The sequence below is a fragment of the Rousettus aegyptiacus genome, unplaced genomic scaffold (assembly GCF_014176215.1).
Source record: "Rousettus aegyptiacus isolate mRouAeg1 unplaced genomic scaffold, mRouAeg1.p scaffold_m13_p_3, whole genome shotgun sequence".
Taxonomy (NCBI): domain Eukaryota; kingdom Metazoa; phylum Chordata; class Mammalia; order Chiroptera; family Pteropodidae; genus Rousettus; species Rousettus aegyptiacus.
Window position 1 is genome coordinate 153,052,987 of NW_023416306.1, and position 6,879 is coordinate 153,059,865.

Here is a 6,879-nt window from a genome sequence, read left to right on the forward strand (position 1 = left end):
GATTGGAAATTCCTTGAAGGTAGGGCCAATGTCTCAAAATTTCTCTGGGTCTTTTCCTTGCTGGAGCAGAGTGGGTAATTAACAAACTCTGAAAGATTGATGTGTGGGAGGGAGAAGCCCTCATCCCAGGCCTGGATCTAACCCTGTCCCAGGGAGCAATAAGGGTAAACACAGGGTCTAGGCTGTAGAAAGAGTTTGGGCCATGACAATAGTCATGCTGCGCAGCCATAGGGTCTAGCCCAAGACATGCCCATGCCAGCCTCTGCCTCCTAAAGCTGCCCCAAAACACAGGGCTTTCCACGCCTTGCATTACTCATGGTCTTAGCCTGAAATGCTTGCCTGAACCCATCTCAATTTCTTGGCTTCCTGACTCATTTTCCCATTTTGGCCTAGCCTCTTCATTGGCTTGATCCTCTGAACTATTTCCCATCTATGACTTTTCCTTCTCCCTTGAAGACCATTCTGCATCTGGTGCTAGAGCAGTGTCTCAAGTGGCCCTGGGTTAGCACACTCCCTTTGACCCTGTTCCTGAGCCCCAGACCTGGGTACGGCCATAGGCGGGTGAGAAGCAGAGTATCCAAGGACTGGACTCTCCTCCTTCCTGACTGGCAGGAGAACAACAGTGGGTATTGGGGGCTGAGAGCTGAGGGCCTTTCCACTTTATCGGCTGGACATATTGTAGCCACCTGCTCCCTAAAGTCACCAGCAAGATGTCTGGTTGGCCTCCTCTGCCTTTCCCTCTGGTGTCCTGTGTTGGGATTTCCTGTGGCCCTGCCCAGCCTCAGCTGTGAGCCCCTCTCCTTCTTTCCATGCGCATCTTCTAAGCAGGCTCCATTGGCCATCTTGGCCACCACTCCCAGGTGAGATGCCCCTCATCTAGGTTCCCACAGCGCCTTGAATTGTCCCTTTCTCATGCCATCGGGCCATCAGGCTCACACTCCATAGAGCTGTTTGTCTGTCTTTCCTCACACTACAAGATGTAAGAGGGCAGACACTTGTTCACCTTGGATTCCAGTACTTTGCACAGTGCCTGGAACACAGTTGGGGCTTAATTGGTGTTTGTTGAGTTGGGCTGATCCTCAGAGTACTCTCTCCTCTACACACAGGAAAACTGTCTCAAGTCTGCCCATTCCTTGCCCAAAGGTCCTTCAGCCCTTAGAGGCAGCCCTCCTAGACCCCATGCCCAAGACATCTTGGGTGGGCCTCTCTGGTGGGGTGAGAGGGTGGGAGGACAACTTTCTGTTACTGTGTAATCATGCCCTGGGCTGGTCACCACAGCCCCGCCGGCCCCCAAGGGAAAAAAAAGCTCATGCCTTGGGCCAGAGACCAGAACTCGATGGGAGGCCTAGGGTGGGGCTGAGCTGGAAAGGAGATAAGAGCTGAAGCCATGGGTGACCAAGTGGTTCCCAGGGGCAGGAAACAAGATGGCACTCGCCACGAAGGCTATGAACAAGGGAATCCAGGAGAGGTGCTGCGGCCTTGTCCCGGGCCTTTGGGGCGACGAGTCGTCACCAGAGGATCAGAAACCTGTACTTTGGGAACTTGGCAGCCAGGGCTGGGTTTTTTGTGTTTTCTGTAATTATTTCCCTTTTGTTCTCCCTTAGTATTTAGTAAAGCCCTTTGTGAAAATGCCAGCTGGTCTCAGCTGTGCTAAGAGAAATGACAAAGAGGTACTCTGTGCATGCTTGGCCTTCTTCTTTAATGGAGGGATCCAGCTTGGGGTAGCAGCAAAGTCAAGGACCACCAAGCAAGGGTAAAGGGAGCCTCTTGGGACCACAGCTTGCACCTCGCGTCCAGTAGCCTCCCCGACACAGAGCTTCCTTCCAGGCTCTTCCAGGCTCCAGCCTGGGCTTTATTGAAACTAGTGGGGCTGAAAGGCCAGTCATGGCTGCTTTGAGGGAGGGCATTTGTTCAGATCTCAGTGGTGTCCAAAGCTCTGGAGAAATCAAGAGACCAGACACCTGCTGTGCTCCGGCTACCCAATTGGGGGCAGTCCTCTGCAGCTGGGCCTGCTTGGCAAGCTGCTGTCAAGGAATCAGGCTTATGAGCTGGCACCATAACTGCCTTCCCTTCCTGCCCTCACAGCTCAGGACCCTTCCTGAGCCTTGGTCCCCTGCCTTCCTGCTGCCCACCAGGAACTGGTCCTTTCCCAACTGCTGGGACCCTCCACATCCTCATTTCCTGTGACTATGCCCCCCCTTCTCCTCCCAGACCCTCCTCTCCTCTCCACTGCGTCTCTCAGCTGCCCTGGAGAGAGGGGCCAGGGAGACCTTCTTCCCCAGGAACAATCGCCCCTTTCTCTCTGTTGTGTAAGTGATACATGAGGGGAGGAAGCTATTTGTAACTAATCGGCTGTGATGTGGAACAGAGTTTTCTGAGAACTGGAGAGCCTGCCGACAGCTCGGGGCTGTCCCGCCTCTGTGACAGCTGGGAGGTTGGGGATGGCAGGTCATCCTTCTCCTCCCCCTCTCTGCTGAAGAGGCCTGAGGGATGATGGCAGGTGGAAGCTCCAGCCCACGTAGCACTTCCTGGGTGCTAGGCTCTACGTGACACACTCTACGTGAGAATCTCCCAACCTCCTTCAAGGGCAGGATTGTTGCCTCACGTCTCAGACGAGGAAATGGAGGTTCAGGGAGGTAGAGTCGTTCATGTAAGTTTCCTCAGCTAGCAAGCAGCAGAAGGGAGAAGGGTGGACAAGAATGAGCTAAGGCTGTGCAAGCAGGCAATGGAGGGCAGGGATTAAGAGCTGCCTCTTATAGCTGCTTGATCTTGGGCAAGTCTTTTCGGTTTTCTCACCTCACCTCACCTCACCTCAGAGGCTGGTTGGTTTAAATGAGAAAGTGGAAATTCATCACATAGCACAGTGCTTGGTATGCTGTTAATGCTTAATAATGCCAGCTATTATGATCACTTCCTGGGGCAAAAGGAAAGACGTGGGCCAGATTACTCTCACCAAACTTCAAGCAGACCCCACTATGGTCACCAGGACAATGGTCACTTGGTCACCATGGAGGGCAGGAAAACCATCCCAGAGGAAGCAAGCCTTCCAGGTTGTTCCTCTGCCCTCCAAGGGGTGGAGCCAACCTTAGAGACCACCTTCTACATGGAGCCGGACTATGGGGAGAGGGTGGGAGAGAAGAGGGCACCCTTCTCTGTGCCAGTCATGTGAGGAGACAGAGACACTCCAGTTCATAGACAATGACATATAATTACAAATTAGCATCTGAAGAACCACAGTCAAGGTGCAAAGTACTATGGGAACATAAAGGGTGGGAAGATGATACTGGAGAGAGAGATGGGGGCAGTGGGGAACGGGGTCGGAATAAATATTGGATCTCCCTTGCCTGGGAATCTGGACCCCCAGGGAAGGCACCTACCCAGAAGCTAGAAGATTCTGTGAAAGGGGAAGGGAGAAGGGCCCTAGAACAGCTCCAGAGGCTTCTTGGAGCTCTAAATGCCCCAGCCATGTCTTCAGAGTTTCAGTGTGACAAATGTCTTCTCTAGGTACTTCCCCAAAAGAGACAAAAAGTAATGCCTGCTTTATGTATAGTAATTGAAGGACCTCCCCTAGCACTTGGAGAGGGACTTGGGTGGAGATGGAGGAAAACAGCAACCAAAAGACCTACCCTGCCCCTCACCCTCTGGACACTGTGTCCAGAGGCTGCAGAGTCTCGAGAGGCAGCCAGTTTGGCCTGTAAGCTGTCACTAAGGATCGCAGAGCTGGCAGTGGGGCAAAGGGCCTGGACGCTCCACTGCGTGCTCACCCTGATGCCAAGAGCCCAGGGGGTGGCGAGGGGCTTCTGCTCTCATCAGGAATGGCATTGTCTCTGCTCTGGGTCACAAAATCAGTGGAGACAATATAGACTAAACATCTCCTAATTGAAACAGTGTGGGTCTGGGTAAAGATCCCTGCGAGGGCCTGTTATCTATTCCATTTCGATGTCATCACTTGGCATGTTAGCCCAGGGTCAAGTTGTCATTTTGTACTTCAGAGGAAGGAGGCTGGGCCCGGTGAATCAGCAGGACTCAGAGCTAAGAGCAGGGGACAGCTGCGTCTTCTGTGGGTCCTTCACTTAGTGCTGGCCCCTGGGCTCACTCCTGGGGACACCAAGATGATGAGGCCCAAGAGGAACTTCTCATCCAGTGGTAAAGGCTTAATGTTGTCTTAAACAATAGCAAGTCTGTGCAAAACCAAGCCCTTCGTAGCCTCTGCCCCAGAATCATGGCTGCAGGCAGGTGAGTGGCTCTGAACCTTAAATGGCCTGTCCTCTAGAGGAACTTCATGCATGCGAAAGACAGAGCGTGTTCCAGAGATTTCCAGTGAGGTCCACAGAGGGGCCAAGAAAGGCTTCACATGGAGCCAGTAATGCTTATTCAACATTTCACAGGATGAATATAAGTTTATCAAAAATCGAAGGGCAGAAAAAGATTGCAGTCAAGGGAAATAGCTTAATGAAGTGTAGACTGTTTGAGGGACACTGAGGAATCTGGATGGGCTGGATGGGCTGGGGGAGGAGCAACGCCTAGAGGTAAGGCTGGAAGGGAAGACTGGGGTCAGATTGTGAAATGCTTTGAAAGCCATGCTAAGAGTTCTGTTCATTCCAAGGGCTCCAGAGAGCCATTGCAAGTTCTTGAGCATGAGAGTGATATGGCCAGATGCGTATTTTGGAGAAACCACTCAGGGCTGGTGGAAGGATTGGCCTGGAGTCAGGAAGACCAGATCTGTGGTTGTCATAGAGCCGAGAGTGCCCTGAATCAGGACAGTGGATGTAGGAGGAAATGGAATAGGATCCAATGCCACACAGATGAAAGAGTTCACTTCTCAGCCTTCTTTGGAGCTGCCTATGGCCTTATGACTAGGTTTTGGCCGATCCCTGCCCCTTAAGGCTTCTTAGGATTCTGAATCTAAGTAGAACTGTTGGATTTGATCTCTGGGAAGTCTTAAAAGAGGAGCATGTCTTACTTCTCTATCTGCCAAGTTTTTCCCTGGAACTCAAATATGATGGTAGGAGATTTTGCAGTTGTCTTAGACCATGAGGACTGCCACACTATCCCTGGCCTACATTATTTTATCTAAGGGGGAAATCAACTTCTGTCTTGTTTAAGTCACTGTTATTTTGGAATTTTCCGTTAACATGTGCTATTCCACATTTTACCTTATAAAGGTGAGGAAACAAATTCTACAGTTCTATACAAGTTCCATTTTTTAAAAAAGGCTGCGTTCTTCTATGGCTTGTCCTGGATAGTGAGTCATATCACTGTTTCCTGGGAAGAACTGGGGCTCTCCCATACCCTCTCAGTTTGAAGCAAGAATAGAGAGGCCACTGTCAAGGATACAGATGTTGTGGCCCAGATGGGCTGGACCTGCCTCCCCAGCCACATTTCTCCCTTCCCAGTTCTCATCTTCCCCCAGAGAGCACAGGAAGGAAACTGCATTGGGGGTGAGGGGTGCAGAGAGGAGCCGGAACAGTTCCTCTTACAGTTGGGTTCCCAGGGGTGGAAGGAGACAGAAAGTCTAGTGGAGCCTTCAGCAGACAGACAGTGGACCTCCAGCTGGCCCCTCAGGCCCCAGGCTCTCCTATGAATCAAAGAACACTTGGCTGCTTCTCCAAAGATCCTCCTCTGCCTCCAGCTCCCCTCATTTGGAGAAGAACACAGGCCTTGAGTCTATACCCATGAGACCCGAAGGGGCAGGATTGGATGTAAGGCGGTGGGTGGGAGGGCAGGGGGTGGAGGTGGAAGTGAAGTTGGGTTTGGATGCTGACATCTGCAGTTTCACTGTCTTCCAGCTTTAGCTTTTTGTCAGGAAAGCTCTGAGGAGTCCAATTCTCCCAAATAATGAATCAAATGCTTCAGATGACATTGTATACCTTGAATCACTTCCATATCTTTCTTTGAGGAACCTATTATTTCCCTGGAACCTACATTTACCTACATGGCTGAGAAAGCTCAGGTAGAGAAGGTCACACGGCCTATCCAAGGTCATCGAGTGGGTTACCCCACAAAATACCGAGCAAATACCTGACGACCCTCTCTAGAGCCACTCCGTCCTCAGGCGGGACAAAACATCCACTTTGTACAGGAAACCTGTCCCCTATTGAAGCAAACCCAGACCCTTGGAGACTGGTCCTAGAAGAAGAGCTTCTGAAAGAGTCATCCTGGGAGTCTGGTTTTTGCCCTTGAGACTGGGAGACTGGATTCTCTCTCTCTCTCTCTCTCTCTCTCTCTCTCTCTCTCTCTCTCTCTCTCTCTCTCTCTCTCTCTCTCTCTCTCTCTCTTCCTGATCCCTTTGTTCTTACCCTGCTGGTCCCAGTAGAGACTCAGGGGAAGAAAGAACAAATCACCAAGGGAACAGGAATGGGTCACTGTCCAGAGCCTGAGATGTCTGCCCTCCAAGTGTCAAGGGCCCAGGGGCCCCAGTTCCTGGCCTGCATCTGCCTCCACGTGAACAGCTCATCTGCCCACCACCGGAGGTTCCTCTTACATTTTACATCCTCTCCACGGTCCATGTCCAAAGAACGCTGTTCCCAGGCCTCTGCCTGGCCAAGCCTTTCCGCTCAGGGCTGGCTCTTGTGCCAAGGGACACACTTTTCATAACTGATCTCAGCAATGCTTCTCCTTCTAATGAGACTCCTCTTATATTTGGGGTTTGGCCTGGCAGAATAGACCCAGTCACTTAGTTTTAATTAAACAGTATACATGTATTGCATAAAACCCATTAATGTAAAGAATAAGATAGAAATCACTCGGTTTTATTACCCAGAGAAAACCCGTTAACATTTTGTTGTTTACCCTTATAGTTTTTTCTACGCATACATATATATAAATTTTTTTATTAAAATGGCATACTAAAATGGTTCTATAGTATGCTTTTCTTCA